Source organism: Pinus tabuliformis, chromosome 8 (assembly GCF_031772625.1).
Source record: "Pinus tabuliformis cultivar Carrire ecotype Pingquan chromosome 8, CPIR1, whole genome shotgun sequence".
Classification (NCBI taxonomy): domain Eukaryota; kingdom Viridiplantae; phylum Streptophyta; class Pinopsida; order Pinales; family Pinaceae; genus Pinus; species Pinus tabuliformis.
The window spans coordinates 2,058,911,276-2,058,927,448 of NC_142294.1; positions in this window are offsets into that span (position 1 = coordinate 2,058,911,276).

A 16,173-nucleotide genomic window follows, 5' to 3' on the forward strand; every position below is an offset into this window, starting at 1 on the left:
ACGCCTCGGGCCGAGTTGTTCTATCTTTATGTAGACTCTGCATTTCAAGGCAAAGGTTCTACAATAGTGCATGAATCTGCTGAACCCACAGATTAGCATCTTGAATCAGTGTCTTGTGCAATCTCATCGTGATTTCCATAGCTTTCACCTGGGTCCCAATCTTCTGTTGTAATAGTGCAACCCTTAGATGAGGCAGGAGCGAGGCCACAAACCACTCGCGGTGCTGCCCATCAGTTAGATTCATGTTAGCCTCGCGAATCATACACTTCAATCTCTGATCCAAATCCCAAGGTGTCTCACCAGGCTTCATCATGATCTCTTTGAAACCCACAAGTGATTGTGCCCCAGAATTAGGCCTACTAAATTCCTTATTCAGCATAGTCTCGATATTTGCCAATGCAGAGGTCGAATTATCAGTGCAGTACTTAATGTACCAAGTTAGTGTGCGGTCTTGAAAAGCACTAACCAACGTTGCTTTCTTCATTTAATGATTCATGATACCCTAAGCTTCCCATACAGCCCTTGCAATGAACCAAAATTGGTCCAGATCTTCATTTCATATGCCCTTGAACACAGGTAGCTTTACAAAGTTCACCATGTTGAATGGTGGTGGAGGTGGTGATGGTGTGGGTGAGGGGGTTAGCGATGGAGGTGAGGATGGAGGTGGTGTGGGTGGATGAGTTATTTGCGGGAACCCCTATCTTATCAACTGAATAGCCCTTTGCGAAGAAGCCTGTGTTGCTCCCTCATCATCTCTGAGAGGAGGTTCAATCAGCAGGATATATTCAGGGCCTATTTTTCCTCCTTTCCTATAAGTCCTTCCACTTCGCATAGCCCCGAACATCAAGGTAACTGCATAATCCTCTTTTCACACAAGAGCATCTTAATCCAAGTATTTAACAATTTCAAACACTTACCTCGTGGCCCTTTGAAGAAGCAGCACTCTGCTTCGCTATAGCTGACCGAAGTATCAACCACGAACTTTGTCACAAACCCTCCTATGATACGATCGAGCCAATGATCGACAGCGTGTGCGATCTTATCTTCAAAGGCTTCCAATTTCCGCACTAACTCTAGGGTCCAGACAATTGGACCGTCAAGCCTCCACCTCCCTTAGCCGTCTGCCAACTTCGCGATCCACTTGTATAATTCAGCCAGGAAGGAACAAAAGAAGATTTCATGTATCTCTATCTACAGATATATTTCCAACCACTATTCTTTTGTTAATCGCAGATTCTTGTTTTCTTGCGCAGCGAAATTGTGGATTTTTCTATCCAACCAGTCTTCAATCTCCTTCTTAGTTGGATTCCAATGATGTGACATCACACATCTCGTTATGCAGATCCCAGTCCCGACAACGGAACCATTTTTTGGCTTGATGGGCCCTGACCCAGGTTCAGCGTTAAGTAGCCAAGAAAATCCCTACACTACTGGCCCTTTCGGCATCAATCTGTAGAGCGCAGATTGAAGTCTCACCCGAAGCAGTATGGGGGGATGTAGAAACCAAGTTTTTGAACCCTGAGATGGTTGTGATGTCGATTATATGCCCTAACCCTTCCTTCACGTAGACCGATAATCCCTTTAGGGCTTATCAAAGTACTTCTCTTATTCGTCCTTGAAGCCTTCACGAAAGTCTCTAATCATCCTTCATGGACCCTAAATAGATAGATCAGGCACTTACACGCCTCTGTAATTACTCTTACTTCTGTATTTACTCAGATTCGCTTAATTATTGGTTAACTTTAACATGCATTACGGTTATCTTCGCATAAACAAATATTCGTACTTGTGTTTATATGACAAATTAAAATACATAGATTTCGTGCATCAATATAGCATTAATTCATAACCCCAAAATTCAACATAACATAATCGCAACATTCATGATAGAAGTAAAATAATGCATATACAGATAATTCCATAATACTTCTCTTTATTGATAATCCATATTTCCAGTACAGACTCTGACTACCCTACACACATAGCTGTAGGGGTCCACACACTCAGCTGCGAGCGTCTACCCTAGGCCTCTCCACACTCAGCTGCAGAGCCTCTTCCTACGCTAAGACTCTTTACTCTTAGCTCTCGCAAACCCATAAACTTACTTAGAACTCTACCAAAAACTTTTTAACTGTCATAGACTCTTCTAAGACTCCATTTTTATACAATCCCATGGTCTGCAAAGCAAGGACGAATCTCATCAAGCTCACACAAACTATCTAAACTAAGGGCGGAAACCCTTTTTGATTGTTTACATCTTCACGCTCCATGACCATAAAATGTGGAGACTTTACAATATTTACACAAAACTTGGGCGTTTAGCCCCAAAACTTGGGCTTTTAACCCCAAAATTGACCCCAGGAGAACTGTTCCCGTCAGGAAGTACTAGTATAAAGTCGCAAACCGGTGCATGAAAAGGGTAAGAGGAAGGTTTCACATAGCCCATGGGGAGAGTGAAGCTACAAGATGAAAGCAAATCCAATCATTCTAAAAGAGGCCATAGCAATAGAGAAGAAGAGGAAACAAAGGATGCAGGAAGCAGAACATAAGTAGAGGGAAGAACAAGAGCAGAAGAGATTGGAGGAAGAAAGGTAGAAGTAGGAAGAAGAAGAAAGGTGAAGAGTAGAAGAAGAAGAAGTCACATGAAGACAAGCCGAAGAACAAGAACAAAACCAACAACTAGAGGAGGAGAGAAAACAGATGTAGGACAAGGAGCTTGCTCAAGAGATTGAGGAGTTGATCGAGATCCAAGACATGGAGGTGGAACTAGAGTTGCAAAACCAAGATGTTGATTTGATGCCAAGTACACAACAGGTCACCATTCAGTCTCCCCATCCTCCAACAGTAGAGAAAGCTCCAAGCGAGGAAGAGGAAATTGTTCCTCTTTATGATGGTCCAGTCATGGACACATACAATCTGACTTACGAAGAGATTTAGAAAATTATTGTACAAGCAAGGAAGAAACATTTTCCAAACAATCTCGCATCTCTTACATTCATTAGAGAAAGGGTGATTGTGACAAACGCCAAAACAAATTTGAATTCCATTGCCGCAACCAACTTAGCCTTCACAGGTGCCACAAAGTCAAACACTGAGTATATGATGGTCGAGTGTTGGTAGGCTAAATTGCTTCATTTTTAACCCCTTTTTCCCTTCAAAACCATAACCTTAGACCTCTGTTTTAACCTTCCAAACCTCCCTATTCCTACACTACTCCAAGAATCGTGTCTTTTCCTACACTAGCTTTATATTTCATGTTTAAGGTTTACGAATGTGCTTAATTAATCATTTTCATAGATTTTGTACCTTTAAATCTTTGCAACTAATATTTCTCTTCCTAAATTATTTGATAGACAATGTAATGATCATCTCGTTAGCATGGTCGAATGCAGGTAGGATTCCTGCACTACTTTCGAATCCTTAACTTTCGTAACAGCTCACCACCTCATGCAGACACTGTGTTCTAGAACGATCAACTCGAGTTGGGCTCAAAGCAGAGAGAAAAGTCAGGGATATGGTGGAGATTGGGTCATCGGCTAAATACCTAGATTAGCATTTTGTTATAGCTGAAAGGCTTAGTATGAACTGTTATTGTTATTTTGTTATAGCCGAAAGGCTCAGATTGGAATGCTTGATGTAATTTGGTTACGGCCGCAGGCCTGAATGAATGTATAAAATATATGATTCAAATAGAAAATGGTAATGAGTGATAGTTATAGCAAGGATATTGTAATTTGTTCTTCTGTAATTTTGCTAGTATTGCCCTCGTTCTGGGCTGGATTAGAACTCATGATATACATTTGCTGATTATTAATAGAAAGGGACTATGCCATGATTTCACAATCTTGCATTGTAATTCTGTGTTGATGTGTTGATTAAAAGTTGAATCTTTACTTTTCCTAAACACGAAAACGAGCTGGTTGGCTAGGGCCCAGCCAATCCAGCTCATTTTCCTTCGTGTTCTTATTTTTTTATTAAGGTGTGTTAATTTCATTTAATGCAAAGTGTGAAGTAAATAGATGCTTTTATTCTTCTGCAAAGTTTAAATCTGATTTCATCGCTCTATGATGGATCTGTGGTGTCCATGCTCGATTGAGTTTAATTTTATGATTTCCCTCCTTGAAGTTTAATATCATTTTTGCCTGGATCGTGCAAGCACGCATTCCTGCACTAGTGCATTTACAGTCTCGCAGATTGATTCCTTTGATTCATTATAGTAATAGTATTTTATTTTTATATGATTGATGAGTCTTAATGCGATTCTAGAGTGCGTGATCTTCATTATGAAGTATTCTCGACATCTTGAACTAAACATTCGTTTTATAATCTGAAACTGAGCGCCATTGTGACACACTAGTCTGTACCTGCACTTCATGTTGTATGCATAATTATTCTTAAAGAGAATCTTTCTGAGTTAAGAAGGTCACGAATGTAGATCAGTTCATGTGAATAACTATTATAGGATTGAAACCTGTTGTCAAATTAAATGATATTTTTAGATTGCATGAAGAAGTTCCTTGATTAAAGAAGAGTGCGCTTTGACTCTGGAAATTAATTCTTATTTTAGATGTTAAGATTAGTTGAAGCATCTTTTGGTTTAAGGAATTTATTTTGAAAGTTCTTTTCACCTTTGCAAGTTATTTTCCCAAGTTAACACATTATTTACTTTCTTATAAGAAGGATTGGAAAACTTGGTGCAGGAATCTTTGTTCCGGTACAAGAATCAATATCTTGATACAAGAACAGACTTCTCTAGTCCTGAGGCTTAGAGTTCCTGCATGAAGACATAAATCATTAGTACAAGTGTAAAATATACTTCCAGTACCTAAACTTTGTTCTGGTACTAGTGCAAGCACATTGCAAAAGTACAGGAATAATAGCTTAGTGTAGGGAGAAAGATCTATATACAGGAATTATAGCTTAGTGTAGGGAGAAAGATCTATATGAAGTCAGATATCTTCAAGGGTCCAATTATTAACCTGGCACACAAACATAGTGAAGATAAACATATATTTACATTTTCATTAGTCAAAGATTGTTTGCAATAAGTTTGAGAGTTCCTTTCATTTATTTTCCTACAAGAGTACTTTCTTTCAGATTCCAGCACTAGAATATCTTTGTTGTAATTTGTCGGGTGATCTTTTCTTTTTGGCTTTGCAAGATTACAATTAAGGAAGTAGGAATAGAGTTTGGAAAAGTTCATATAATTTCTGGCATTTCCTGTGCTTCGTATCTAAGTTTACGAAACCCCCAGGTTGACAATTAAGTGTTGAAGGAGTCTATCTAACCGCAACTCCTGCACCCAACATTTTGGTGCTGTTGTCGGGGAGACGATTTGAAATTGGTAAGAACTTTCCATTTTCTACAATATGGGTAATTCTGTTATTATTTTTTTTGCAGTATGCTTCTATTGTTTTGAGGATTTTACGAGTGTTGATTTTCTTATTCATTGCAACAATTAACATATTATTTTCCTTTATAAGCATTTGAATTTTATTTTTTTGGATTTGATTTTTTTAAAATGAATGCCTAAGAAAGGTTGGGGTCTGAAGCCCAATAAGGGCTGAAAAAATACTAAAAAATATGAAAACTCTTCTCATTTTGGACCTTCTTTTGCCAGTAGAAACTCCAAGTAAACCCAGACTCATCATGCCATAACAATCCACTTGGATTCTAGAAACAGTGATTTAGGTGTGACACAACCTGAAAAGGGGAAGAATTAGGCTAACGGTGATCGGAAAGTTCAATTCAACATTAGTCAACCTTCACCTTCTAGAAGTGGTTCGACTGGAGGCACAAAAATGGCTGATCATGAACACCATGCAAAGGGGACTGGCAAGAACCAAGTAAATGAAGAGCAATCCACTTTTGGATTTCCAATCATGAACTCAAAAGTGAATGTACAAATGAAGAATATTTCACCTTCAACTCTTCCACACTTTCATGGTAAGGTACATGAAGACCTAGTTTCATTTATTTTTGAATTTGATATATTGTGTTAGAGTTATGATTATTCTTCTGATGCCCAGAAATTAAATTTGTTTCCTGCAACTCTCAAGGATTCAACCTTGTGCTAGTTCATGGGACTAGGAGGAAACACTGTAAGTTCTTGGGACCAAATGAAGAGAGTATTTTTTAATAAATATCAGGAATATTGTAAAACTAGAGAAATGAAAGATGAGATCTTCACCATTGTACAAGGTGATGATGAGACCTTGGAGGATTACCAAGAAAGATTTTTGAATATAGTCCAAAGGTCCAAACACAAATTTGATTTAAGTATTATTCAAACCTTGTTCCTACGAGGACTTACTACAGATTCTAAAAAATAATATGAATTTTTTAGGACAATGACACATTGCTCAGAAAACTTTTGAACAAATTTGTGACTTGTGCATGAAGTTCTCCAAAAATCAATCTAGATCCACTAGAGGAGGCCGAAGCAAAACTAACAAAATGGGATCTATAGATGCTATGATCATTGGCTTGGAGAATAAAATCGACAACATGAAAATTGAAATAATGAATATTGTTAGCAAATAAATAGACTCTTTGAAATTTTAGCAAAAAATAGAAAAGGAACAAGAGACATTGCCTATGTTTTGTCCAAAGTGTAGGAAAAAGCATCCTTTAAGAGAGTGTCTTATTGATATGAAAGGTGCTAATAAATGTGTGATTTGTGCAGAGAACCATGCCACTGAGGAGTTTCCCTCCATACCTAGATTAAAAGTTGTACTTGAAGGAGAGCATTCCGAACCTGAGCCATTACATGCCATGGGAGCATGAAGAAACTGGCCACAGGTTAGTGCAAGTATGGCTCCTGGAACACATTTTTATGGCTACAATGCACCTCCATATTTCTGTTATAATAATAATAATCACTCTCAACATTGGCAAAATGAGAATCATTTTCATCATGGACAATCCTCCCAACCTTGGCAACAAGGATGGAGAGGTCCAAACCATTCATATCATTCCTATCCTGCTCAGATTCCATCATATCCTCCTTCCTATGCACCACACCATATGTCACAACCATCTTTTCCCTCTCTACCTCAGCAAAGTCAATCATTGCCACCATCGCATTTTCCACCACCATTTAGACCACCTCAACTACCTTCTCAACCGATACCGAATCCTAATAATAAGGCGGTACAATTGATTCATTCGGTTGGACCGTCCCCTCTTTCTACCTATTGAACCCTGTCGGTTGGGATAAATGAGATTCAATTGAGATCGGGAAGGGTGGTTAAACCAGAAAAACAAAAATAGTCCATGGTGATTCCTGAGGAGAAAAATGAGGAGGTAACTCATGGTCATTCAAAAAAAAATATCACCCTTCAGCCCATTCCCGTACCTTTAGATTCACCATCTTCTTCAAACCAGCCCCTCCTATCCAAAGTGGTTGGTCATAGAGAAAAGTGACCCCAATTCCACTTTGGATTTTGAATTAAGAAATCTTTGTATAAATGTTTCTTTACTTCAAGCTATCTGATAAATTCCCATCTGTACAAAGATCATTTAGGAATTATGTCTTGAAAAGCTAGGGAGGAAGAGAGTAGAACGTTGGACCATTCATTTTGTTGGTAGAGCAGCTGAGTTGATGACAAGATGCATATAAATGAAGAAATACACAGATCCTGGAAACCCGATTGTTTTTGTCCAGATAGGTGATATCCTTGTCTCTAATGTATTAATAGACTTAGGGGCAGCCATCAATGTGATGACTAGGCAAACCATGGAACAACTTGGGTTGGGCCATATTCGTCCTACACCCACCATGCTTGAACTTGCAGACAGATCTAAAATCAAGCCCGATGGAGTATTGGACGATGTGGTTGTCTCTATAGATTCATGGGAATACCCCATAGATTTCATTGTGCTTCAGCCAAATAATCCAGTGGGAGGACATCCTTTGATTCTGGGATGACCATGGCTTGCCACGACCGATGCTTATATTGGATGTCACTTTGGTGATATGGACATTTCACATGGAGACTCTAGGAAAAGAATCACTTATACCCACCTGCTAGATTTATTCAGGAACTCAAGGATACCTTATGGTTAGATTATGATAGTATTGGTGAGGAGACCCGCCCTCTTTCTTTGATTCAGCATCATACCAAGTCTACCCATGATGGTGAATTGTGAGATTTCTTGAACAATCTAGACACTATGCCTAGTTTTGATACACTTCATCAGATCTTTAGTTTGTATTTTCAAGAAAACTCTGATTCCCAACCTTCCTTATCCCATATTGTGGCATCATCCTCCTATACTCTTAAGCCCAAGACCACTCTTGTTGAAATTAGTCCAGGCAAATCCTTACACATTAGTTCAGACCTAGATTCATCTCAGTAAGAGAAGCTTGTTACCTTGTTGCGAGATCATTTGGATGCATTCGCTTGGAGTTATGAAGACATGAAAGGCTTTCCTCCTAAGACTTGTACTCATCGTATCTATATCTAGGAGGGAGACCGACCTATCTGATAACCCCAGAGACAAATGAATCCCACACTAAGAGATATTGTTAAGGAGGAATTACAAAAACTCTTAGATGCTAATTTCATCTACCCCATTTCTGACAATCAGTGGGTCTCTCCATTAGTGATAGTCCCTAAGAAAGATGGGAGATGGCATATTTGCATTGACTATTGAGAATTAAATAAAGCCACTCTCAAGGATTACTTTCCCCTTCCTTTCATCGATCAGGTGCTAGATACCCTTGCCGGTAAAAAGTACTTTTCATTTTTAGATGGCTTCAGTGGGTATAACCAAATCCAGATTACACCCTCAGATCAAGACAAAACTACCTTTACATGCCCTTGGGGTACATTTTCCTACCAAGTGCTTCCTTTCGTGTTGTGTAATGCACCCGCTACCTTTCAAAGGGTTGTGCTAGGTATTTTCTCTGATATTGAATGTGTTGAGATTTATATGGATGATTTTTCTATGTTTTGTAACTCATTTGATGAAGCTCTTAAAAATCTAGAAAAAGTGTTTTTTATGTTTCCAAGAGGCCCATCTTTCTTTGAGTGATAAAAAATGTAGATTAATGTGCAAAGCAAGAGTGGTTCTTGGTCATTTGGTTTCTGACAAAGGTATTTAGGTGGACCCCACTAAAATTGAAGTCATTATTCATCTTCCTGCACCCAAAACCCAAAGGGAAGTGAGAGGTTTCCTAGGACATGCTGGTTATTACCAAAGATTCATTGAAATTTTTTCCAAGATTGCTACCCCCTTTTTCAATTACTAGCTAAGGATAGTGAATTCACCTGGTCCACAACTTACCAATAGTCGTTTGAAACATTGAAGGAAAAATTAGTACAGGCACCAGTTTTGAGAGGACCAAACTGGTCCTTGCCATTTCATATTTCCTCCAATGCTTCAGACACTACCATTGGCATAGCCTTAGGAAAAGAGGAGAATAAATAGTCCTATGCTATTTACTACATTAGTAAAAATTTGTCACCTGCTGAATTTAACTATACAGTGACTGAGAAAGAATTTTTAGCCGTTATTTTTCTATTAATAAATTCAGACATTACATTATAGGATATGAAGTTTATGTGCATACTAATCATTCTGCTATAAGATATTTAATGAATAAACCTTTAACTAGCGGTAGAGTGATTAGGTGGTTACTTCTATTATAGGAATTCAATGTGACGATTATTGATAGACCAGGAAAGTCTAATGTTGTAGCTGATTATATTTTAAAATCTTCCCATGATGAACCTTGCAGTGGCCACTTCGTTGACAAGTGAACTGCATATAAAATTTTATGCACTAGCTATTTTTGGCCTTCTTTGTTTAAGGATGCCAAGAAATATGTTAAGCATTGTGATATTTGTCAACGAATGGGTCAACCTATTCAAGCCAATGAGATTCCTTTATGTCCTCAAGTCATGATTGATCCCTTTGAAAAATGGGCTATTGATTTTGTAGGACCCATAAACCCCACATATTTAAATAAAAAGCATATATTGGTTTGTAATGATCTTGTTACTAAATGGGTAGAGGCTAACGCTGTTTCTTTTTCCACTAAAAAAGTTGTTGTTGATTTTTTGTCTAATGAAATTTTTACTAGATTTGGTGTTCCTAGAGAAATTGTTTCTAACAATGGAACGCATTTTGTTTCTAACTTGGTACAAGAAGTCATGAATCAATATAAGATTTAGCACAGGAAATATACATTGTACCACCCGTAAGAAAATGGCCAGGTGGAATCCACAAATAAGGTGATCGAATCCATCCTCACCAAAACAGTAAACATGCACAGGAAGGATTGGGCTAGTCGATTTCCTGAAGCCTTATGGGCTTATCGAACCACTTGGAGGAATAGCATAGGGCATACACCATATGAGCTGGTGTATGGAAAACAAGTCCTTTTGCCGATTGAATTTCAGATAAAGACTTTCAGGACTGCAGTTTAGTTGGGTCTAGATCTCTTGGAATCACAACAGCAGCGTCTATTGCAGCTAAACGAGTTGGATGAATTTTGAAGGGATGTTGTTCAACATAATATTTTGGGTGCAATAGCAACGCAAGAATTTGCATGACAAGTTCATCAGGAAGAAACAGTTCCAACCAACTGATTGGGTACTTCTCTATGACTCTAGATTTAAACATTTTAAAAGGAAGTTCCATACTCATTGGATGGGTCCGTATGAGGCGATTCAAGTTTTCGACAATGGCACTGTAGAAGAAAAAATTATCAATGGGCAAGATTCAATTTTCCTTGTGAATGGCCATAGGCTTAAAGTATATTTTTAGCCCATCACAAAGGAATACTTCATGCAGCAAGTGCAACATCAATCTGAACTTCAGTTGGTAGGTGGCTATGCCAACCTATTGTAATCTGATTTATTCTCTCTTGAAATAAAATTTAAGGAAAATTCAAAAAAAAAGTTATATAAATAATCAAAAGAAAAAATAAAAAAATAAAAAAAATATTTTTTTTTCCTGTGATTGTGAAAATCAATTCTATTGACATGATTGCATAAGGATCAACCTGAAAACTAGCTTGCTGGAAGGAATATCGGTTCTAATAAAATGCGAATGTTGTTTGATCTTTAGATGTGTTAACTGTCACCAAGAAGCAGGCTCAAGTACAGGAACCAGGCCCTTATCCAAGTTTGGAATAGTTGGCACGGAAATTTTTATTCAGGCAACATTCAATTCCCGTTGCATTTATTTTATGGATCAACACTATACAGGTAGATGTCAGGTGAAATTCTTCCCTTCTTCTATTCCCATTTTTAAAAAAATTGCCTTATTTTTTCCTTTTTATCCCATAAATTTTACCATCCTTTTCTTCAAAGAAGTTTTCCCTATTCGATTTCCTATTTCCCTCTTTTCCCTTGAAATGTTTTCCCAAAAATCCCTTTTTCGATTTATCCCTCTTGGTGGTTTCACTCTTGAATTTCCTGTCATAATTTCCTTCCCATTCTAAATGCCTACCCTTTTTCCCACTTCTTTTTTTTCCCCTCATGGATTGATTGCAAGATCTTACGTGAACTCACAAATCATATCGAAAGGCATATGTCAACACCAAAAAATGGTGAATAAAACCTCCTTTGTATATTCATCAAATTTTTTAATCCAACCTATGAATTATATCCTATCAAAATTTTCTTTTGGTTCCTGTTATGCTACAAATATCCTTGGTGCAGGAATGTGTGTTCAAGTGCAAGCAAATTCAGTGCAGGCATGGGTAGTGCAGGCATGGGTAGTGCAAGCATGCTCGTGCAGGCATGGTTGGTGCAAGCACGTCCAGTGCAGGCATGTTCAATATAGGAATCCTCACTGCTGAGCACACCCAATTCAAAAAAACACATGTTCTGGTGCAGGAACACCTGGTGCAAAAATGCGTGTTGAAGCTTATATTTTGTTTCATGAACCTTTGTACATGCAAAATAATTGTACCACCTGCAGATCATGGCATTCAATTTGTATTATGATTAACACTTTGTTTTATCATTTACTAAATTAGGAAGAAATCGTTTAAGTACAAAGATATTTTAGGTTATGAAATCTTATCTTTTCAATGAGTACTAAGTACACCTTATGTGAAATCATGGAGTAAATGTGGGATGGTATGATTCTCCCGAAATCCAATACTTACCTTCCCTTGGAAAACTCATCACCTAATAATAATGGCCTCACTCCATATCCGACCTTGCATGACTGTTATGTGGAATTATTATCTAAACCGTCGCCTCTTCCAATCATCATCGCCTGCCTGTACTTGAACCAATTCGCATTCACATCCGTGTAATTTTAATAATGAAGCACGACCTTTCGGGAAATGGTTAATATAACGACGGATGTATAGCTCAATCACCATTTGAGTTCTTTTTGTTGTAATATCTTTTTAAAACTTGAGACAGAGATTGGGTGAATTCGAACAGACATGGCGCCTGTAAGGATTGAGCCACGATCCATACAAGAGATGGAACAGATAGCTGAGTACAAGAATAGTCTTGTAATATTGCAAGAATCCGGGTTCCTCCCGTTTCTGCAGAAGTTCGATGGATTTGACTCAGCTATGGCAATAGCATTCACCCAGACCTTTGATGGGAGTCGAGCCAAGGTTGGTTCATTAGAATTTGCAGTCACAGAAGAATCCATATCTCAAGCTACAAGTTTTCCAGTAGTGGGGGAGCAATGGTTCAAGAAGGAGAAGTTAGAAAAGAAATTGTGGTGTCGGTTCGTGGTCAACCCAAAGCAGAAGGTGGACTGGAAGAACGGCCTCCAGTAGAATGCTATGATCGAGAAGTGGAAGGATCTCTTGTATGTGTTGCAGAAGTTCCTTACTTGTGAGGGCTGCTACTCACTAACTTTCCTCTATCACATACGCCTACTCTTGCACTTTGAGTCTAGTAAGCTCATCAATTTCCCGTATTATTTGCTCAGAAGTTTAGAAAAGATGGTGAAAGGGGTTTAGAAAGGAAAGTCCAATCAGGCCACATATAAATTATATCACCACGGGCTGATCACAATCTTAATTAAGAAGGAGATGGAAGCTAGAAATGTGACTTGGGAGGAATTCTTGAAGGAATTTCAAGGGCGGAGCGTAGAGAAGTCGACTCAGAAGAAGAGTGCAAAAAAGCCGGCTCAAAAGAAGAGTGCAGAAAAGCTGGCTCAAAAGAAGAGTGCAGGGAAGTTGGCTCAGAAGAGGAGTGCAAGCAAGAATGAGAAATCAGAAACGATGACCTCACATCCTACTGAGACTAGGAGGTCGGCCAGGAGAAGGACTGCCTCTTCAAGGGCAGGTCATGTTCAATGAATCTCTCCGATACTGTTTGATGACTCGCCACCTACTTCACTAGGTAAAGATAATCTTTCGATTCTCACTGAGGTAGTGGCTCATACAGTGGTTGATGGTGACTAAGTGGAGAAGGAAGATGACACACCCTTGTTGGTCCTCTTTGGTAGGATGAAGAAAATAAAAGTGATGTCAAGTACAAGTAAGGACCTGGTAGAGGGTCAAGTGGATGACAAGACACAAGGTATTGAAACCCTTGGGAAGATGGACGAGCACGGTATTGAAACCCTTGGTGTGATGGAAGATCAGGGTACTTAAACCCTCAACGATTTTGAAGAACAGGGTATTGAAGCCCATGGTGAGATGGATGAGCAGGGTATTGAAGCCCTTAATGGCTTTGAGGATCATGGTACTGAAACCCCTGGTAAATTGAATGAACAGGGTATTGAAACCCCTAATAAAGTAAAAATGTAGTGCACTGAGACCCTTAGTAATGTTGAGACTCCGGTTGTTGAAACCCTTGATGGTAGTGCAATGCAGGAACTGAAAGGTGACCAGGATAACTTTGACCCTGATGATGATGGCACATGTCTAAAATCAATTGTTGAGAAGTCTGTGCTAGAGGAATTGAGAGTGGAGAACTCCACCCTCTGTCTGAACAGTCGGATAGAAGAGCTCAAGAAACATGTTTATGGCTTGGAGGTATTAAACCAAGCCATGAAAGAGCAGAGTATAGTGCAAAAATGAGCAAACGCAAAGTTGGAAGGAGAGGTGAAGGAGCAGAAAAGACAAGTTAAGATATGGAAATATCAGGCCTCAAAGTGTTATGAATGTCTTAAAAAGGTGACCAAGAAACTCAAAAAGGCTCGAAGCAGGAAGGCAAAGACAGTGAAAGCAGGGATCAACATACAAGTTTAGAATTGAAGGGAGGCTCTTCTGTTTTGGTTTTTTTGCAGCAAGTAAAGGTTGTGTGAGGACCCACAACAACTTAAGGATGGGAGGATGTTGGTAGGCTAAATTCTTCACTTTTAAACCCCTTTTTCCCTTCAAAACCATAACCTTAGACCTCTGTTTAACCTTGCAAACCTCCCTATTCTTGCACTAGTCCAAGAATCGTGTCTTTTCCTGCACTAGCTTTATATTTCATGTTTAAGGGTTACGAATGTGCTTAATTAATAATTTTCATAGATTTTGTACCTTTAAATCTTTGCAACTAATATTTCTCTTCCTAAAGTATTTGATAGGCAATGTATTGATCATCTTGTTAGCATGGTCAAGTGCAGGTAGGATTCCTACACCATTGGTGAATCCTTAACTACCGTGACAACTCACCACCTCATGCGGACACTGTGTTCCAGAACGATCAACTTGAGTTGGGCTCGGAGTGGAGAGAAAAGTCAGGGATATGGTGGAGATTGGGTCGTCAGCTAAATACCTAGATTAGCGTTTTGTTATAGCCAAAAGGCTTAGTATGAACTGTTATTGTTATTTTGTTATAGCCGAAAGGCTCAAATTGGAACGCTTGATGTAATTTGGTTACGGCCGTAGGCCTAAATGAATGTATAAAATATAGGATTCAGATAGAAAATGGTAGCGAGCGATAGCTATAGCAAGGATATTGTAATTTCGTTCTTTTGTAATTTTGCTGGTATCGCCCTCATTCTGGGCTGGATTCGAACTCATGATGTACATTTGCTGATTATTAATAGAAAGGGACTGCACCATGATTTCTCAATCTTGCATTGTAATTCTGTGTTGATGCATTGATTAAGAGTTGAATCTTTATGTTTCCTAAACAAGGAAATGAGCTAGTTGGCTAGGGCCCAGCCAACCCAACTCATTTTCCCTCGTGTTCTTCTTTTTTTATTAAGGTGTGTTAATTTCATTAATGCAAAGTGTGAAGTAAATAGATGCTTTTATTCTTCTGCAAAGTTTAAATCTGATTTCATCGTTGTGTGATGGATCCGTGGTGTGCATGCTTGATTGAGTTTAATTTTATGATCTCCTTCCTTGAATTTTAATCTTGTTTTTGCCTGGATCGTGCAAGCATGCATTCCTGCACTAGTGCATTTACAGTCTCACAGATTGATTCCTCTGGTTCATTACAGTAATAGTCTTTTATTTTTATATGATTGATGAGTCTTAATGCGATTCTAGAGTGCGTGATTTTCATTCTGAAGTGTTCTCGATATCTCGAACTAAACATGCTTTTGATAATCTGAAACTGAATGTCGTTGTGACACACTAGTCTATACCTGCACTTCATGCTATATGTGTAATTATTCTTAAAGAGAATCTTTCTGAGTTAAGAAGGTCATGAATGCAGATCAGTTCGTTTGAATAACTATTATAGGATTGAAGCCTGCTGTCACAATTAAATGATCTTTTTAGATTGCATGAAGAAGTTCCTTGATTAAAGAAGAGTGCGCTTTGACTCTGGAAATTAATTCTTATTTTAGATGTTAATATTGGTTGAAGCATCTTTTGGTTTGAGGAATTTATTTTGAAAGTTCCTTTCACCTTTGCAAGTTCTTTTCCCTAGTTAACACATTATTTACTTTCTTATGAGAAGGATTGGAAAACTAGGTGCAGGAATCTCTATTCCGGTACAAGAATCGATATCCTGATACAAGAACAGAGTGCTCTAGTCCTGAGGCTTAAAGTTCTTGCATGAAGACATAAATCTTTAGTACAGGTGTAACATATACTTCCAGCACCTAAACTTTATTTTGGTGCTAGTGGAAGCACATTGCAGAAGTACATGAATAATAGCTTAGTGCAGGGAGAAAGATCTATAGGAAGTCAAATATCTTCAAGGGTCCAATTATTAACCTAGCACACAACTATACTGAAGATAAACATAGATTTATATTTTCAATAGTCAAAGATTGTTTGCAAGAAGT